Consider the following 5,133-nt stretch of genomic DNA (forward strand, 5'->3'; position numbering starts at 1 on the left):
TTCAGCGATTTTCCTTTTCACGCGTACGCATCGTCCATGCGTGCGCGTCATTCATGCAGACTCCAATCCGCGCGTACGCGTCAGGCACGCGCACGCGTGAGCCACGCATGCGCGTCGATGCTCGCTGGTCATCTCCTTAGTTTCTTGTGTTCCTTCCATTTTTGCAAGCTTCCTCTCCATTTCTAAGCCATTCCTGCCCTATGAAGCCTGAAACACTTAACACATGGATCACGGCATCGAATGGTATAAAGGAGAAATAAAATATATAATTTAAAGACTTTTATGAAGCAAGTTTTCAACCATAGAACCAAACTAGGAAGAAATTGTAAAATCATGCAATTCATATGAATAAGTGGGTATAGACTTGATGAAACCACTCAATTAAACACAAAATAAACCATAAAATAGTGGTTTATCAAATCACTAACAAACACATCAAGGTATCTAGTGGAATCATAGTGGATTAAATTTGGATAATTAAAAGTCTAAAAAGCATGTTTTCAACCATTAAGTACAATTAGGAGAAATTCACAAAACTATGCTAAATTAGTGAAAAAATGTGGAAAAAGTTGATAAAATTCACCAAATTCAATACAATATAAACCATAAAATTATGGTTTATTAGAGGCCTACCAATACCTTCCCTAGTGACACAATTCCAAATCCAAGAGAAGAATGCAAGGCTATCAACTTGAGGAGTGGTAAAGCGGTAGGTACAGAAACCTAGGGTGGTAAGGAACAAGCTGAAGAAGCTCTAGAGGAAGTCAATGACACTGAGGAGCACACCCCTACAAACTCATCTCCAAACCCAGTTCAAGCTAAGGAAGAGCAACCTGTAACACCCTTACTACCAGAATGTCATACTTCTGGCTGCGCCACTCTGATATTGAGAAGTATTACGACGAATTTCATATACTTCATAATAAGATATGAGCCTTTGACTCAAAAATGTATCGCTGTTTTGTTGAAAAAATCGGAAATACTGTTAAAATTTTAGTAACATGCATATACATATATACAAAAATTCTTATACAAGTAACTTATACATATTATATACAAACAAATCATACAACTCCTATCCCTCTTACAAAATTATAATAATAAAGGCGAGAAAAATCTATAACATATATATACAAACAGAAATAATATATCTAAGAACTTAACAAAAACTCTGCAAGCTTCTTCGTCCGTCCTAAAAAGAAAAGTCTGCACCAGTGGGAACATCGTCCTCAAAAGGGTTCTCAGTAAGGGATTTTTAAGAACTGTTATAAGAAAATATTTTAAATAAAACTATTTTCACACGCATATGATCATCAGTTCATTAATAAAATATAAAACTCATATTTTTCTTATAAAAATTTCACGCAAAATAACATTCCATGCATTTCGCCGCTTACTAATAAACTATTTTAACCAAAATACTCACCACTATTCCAACCAATCACGGCCTCCAGTCCAGATCAAATCAACTCGGCCTCCAGTTCAAATCCAATTAACTCGGCCTCTGGCCCAAATTAAATCAACTCGGCGTTACACCCAAATTAAATCAACTCGGCCTTTGGCCCAAAATCAAATCAACTTGGCCTACGGCCCAATTCAAAATAAATCACCATCAAAACTCAATAATAAAACAGAATCAATCACAAGCACAAACAATACAAGACAAACACAATCAGAGAGCAATTACAACCAGTACAACAAATAACAATTAGACAGAAAACATCTGATAGGCAAATTAAAATACTTAAGCACATCTAGACAAATCAAACAAATGTAGTATGATGCATGCCTATCTTACTGCTCATGAGCTCACATGTCGGTTATATCGCCAGAACCCGACACATCCGGCAGGTAACCTGGATATCGCCTCTCTGACATGCCTCCACACTCTTGGAATATAGTGCCTGTCATATTCTCGGTATATAGTGCCTGCCACACTCATGGGATATAGTGCCCGTCGCATTTTCTGGGATAAAGTATTCCCACGCTCTTGGGATATAGCGCCGCCACGCTCTCGTGATATATTAAAACACAAGTAATAATATATATAGGGATAAATATATATAAAGGAGCTCCAATTAATAAAATAAATTATAATTTATTTAAATTTTGATTTTTCGAAAATGCGGGTCGTTATACAACCTAAGGTGAAGATTCCAGTGCCTGAGTATAAGCCTAAAATTTTATATCCTCAGAGGCTTCAAAAGGCAATTAAGGACAAACAATTCTTAAAATTCTTGGAAATCTCCAAAAAGTTGCAGATTAATATTTCTTTTGCTGAGACTTTGGAGCAAATGCCTCTTTATGCTAAATTCATGAAAGATCTATTAACAAAGAAGAAGGATTGGAAGGAGAATGAGACAGTGGTGCTCACTAAGGAGTATCGTGCTATAATTCAGAAAAGTCTCCCAGAGAAAATGAAGGATCCAGGGAGCTTTTTAATTCCTTGCACAATTGATGAAGTTACTATTCAGAGAGCTCTGTGTGATCTAGGAGCCAAAATCAATTTAATGTCATTGTCTTTGAGAGAAAACTCCAAATTAATAAGGTAAAACCAACTAGAATTTCTCTACAACTTGCTGACCGTTCAATTAAATTTTTACTTGGAGTTGTTGAGAATTTTTTATGTCGATTGGGAGAGTCCTGATTGACGTGCAAAAGGACAAGTTAACTCTGAGATTCATTGAAGAATAGATTGTTCTTTATGTGCTTGAAGCCTTGCAGCATCCCAGTGACTATAAAGATTGCATGAAGGTTGATTTGATTGAGCCATTGGTTCAAGAGATTTTGGAAGCAGAAGAGATTAGCAGTTCTTTGGAACCCCCTGTGGAGGATAGATTACAAGAAAGATTTAGAATAGCGACCGATTTTAGTGACCGAAAAAATTGGTTGCTAATAGCGACTGATTTAGCGACTGATATAGGATTTCAGGGACTAGAAAAATGTTGGTCGCTAAATTGGTCACTAAATTACAATCAGCGACCAATTTTAGTGACCAAAGAAATTGGTCACTAATAGTGACCAATTAAGCAACCGATAAGGTTTTTATACAAGTAACATAAAGTTGGTCGCTAAAATCGGTCGCTATTTTTTAACTTAGCGACCGAATTAGCAACCGAAATGAGGAAGTAACGCTTGGAATTGTTGGTCACAAAATTGGTTGCTATTTTTTAATTTAACGACTGATTTTGCAACTAATAGAAAAATAAGATGAAAAAGATTGGTCGCTAACTCGGTCGCTAAGCTGCTGGTCACTAAATCAGTTGCTAATAATTAAGATAGTGACCGATTTAGTGATCGTGGTATAATAATGTTATAATTAATCAGTCACTAAATCGGTTGCTAATTTAAAATATTTACTGAATGACTCTACCGTCACTAACCTTAACTCACCCTCACCAGTCACCATTCTCACCTTCTCAAACAATTATTGAACTACACTTCTCCCCCTCAAACAGCCGTCATCTTCTCCAATCTCGATGTTGTCGCCATCGTCTTCTGGACTCGCAGCCGTCATTGTCGTCTTCTCCAGCCTAGGCGCTGTCATCGTTGTCTTCTGGACTCAACATCTCGCAGTGCTTTCTCTCGCTTTTACAACGACAAAGGTAAGGTTCTCAACGAAGAGGAGCAAGCCAAAGAGAATGTCTATATTAAGGTATCTCTCCCCTTTCCTTTCCCTTTCCCTTTCTAATTCTCCTTTTTCGAAGCCCAATTCCTATGATTATATTTTGTTCAAAAACAAAAGAGAGAGAGGTCGGAGAAACAGAAGCAACAACCTGAGAAGGAAAAGGCAAAGATGGACAAAAATGCTTTTGACAAGATATTTGATTTTTATTCTTGTCATCACTGTTTTAGGGTTTCTATTTCACTACTCTAATGTCTAAACATCAACCTTGTGTTTTCACGATTGGATAAATTTCTTCTCACTGAAATCATAATTTAGGGTTTAAATCTATTAATTAAGACATTGGCCTCTAGAAAATATTTTAGATCTTAGAATTAAATCAAGCATTGTATGGTTTGCATTCCAATTCGTGAATCTTCGGCAAAAAAGTTCAATGACTGTTGGTATATTTAAACTAAGCTTATCAATAAACTATAAGCCGAATTACAATTACTATAGATTTGTTCAATTTGTTCACAAGGAGTTCAATTTGTTCCGTTATTACTATCCAATAACCTCCATTTGTTCAATTTGTTAAAGCAGGTACTCTATTCCCTAATCTAAATTTCGATCCATTTTATTAAGGCTTTTCACTATATCTATTTTGGAATCTTCTCCAACCACACAAATCTACTAATTAGATTTTCTCACTAGAAGAACACACGAGCCTATGAAAATGACTTATGGTTGTTTTTTTGGTTCTTTTTTCTTCTGCAAAAAAAAAAAAAAAAACTTGAATATACTGACTTATTATGAAGTTTAAATTTCTAATATATCTCTTTGTTATTTGAGATCTCTCTCTAGCTCTCTGCATATAGCAGAATCTTAAAGCTTTTTCTCTGTTCTTTCTATTCTCTCTTCACACATCAACTCTATTTTAATTTAGTAATTTATGTATTTGGTATTTAGTGATTTTGTGTCTTGCATGTCTGGTGCACGAAATTGTGATGTCCAGGCTCGAACAATCCCTGGTAATGGCTCCAAAGCTTGGTGCTTTGATCTTAATTCATAATTGTCACAACTTCGATACAGCTAACCAGCAAGTGCACTGGGTCGTCCAAGTAATACCTTACGTGAGTAAGGGTCGAATCCCACGGAGATTGTTGGTATGAAGCAAGCTATGGTCACCTTGTAAATCTCAGTCAGGCGGATATAAAACAGTTATGGAGTTTTCGAAATTAATATTAAAATAGGGATAGAGATACTTATGTAATTCATTGATAGGAATTTCAGATAAGCGAATGGAGATGCTTTTCGTTCCTCTGAACCTCTGCTTTCCTGCTATCTTCATCCAATCAGTCTTACTCCTTTCCATGGCTGGCTTTATGCAAGGGCATCACCGTTGTCAGTGGCTACATCCCCTCCTCTCAGTGAAAGATATGCTCACATGCTCTATCACAGCACCGCCATTCATCTGTCGGTTCTCGATCATGCTGGAATAAGATTCACCCTCCTTTTGCGTCTGTCAC

The 5,133-nt window shown here is 36.4% G+C and overlaps 1 long non-coding RNA gene across 1 annotated transcript in view; it reads left to right on the forward strand.

Annotated features, from left to right (window-relative positions):
- The window catches only part of LOC110265450, a 3,312-nt gene continuing 2,482 nt past the window's right edge, over positions 4,304-5,133 (forward strand). The window contains exon 1 of the long non-coding RNA XR_002351595.1: positions 4,304-4,350. This is a non-coding gene — a long non-coding RNA (uncharacterized LOC110265450). The remainder of the gene's footprint in view (positions 4,351-5,133) is intronic.

The sequence above is a fragment of the Arachis ipaensis genome, chromosome B08 (genome assembly GCF_000816755.2).
Source record: "Arachis ipaensis cultivar K30076 chromosome B08, Araip1.1, whole genome shotgun sequence".
Lineage (NCBI taxonomy): Eukaryota > Viridiplantae > Streptophyta > Magnoliopsida > Fabales > Fabaceae > Arachis > Arachis ipaensis.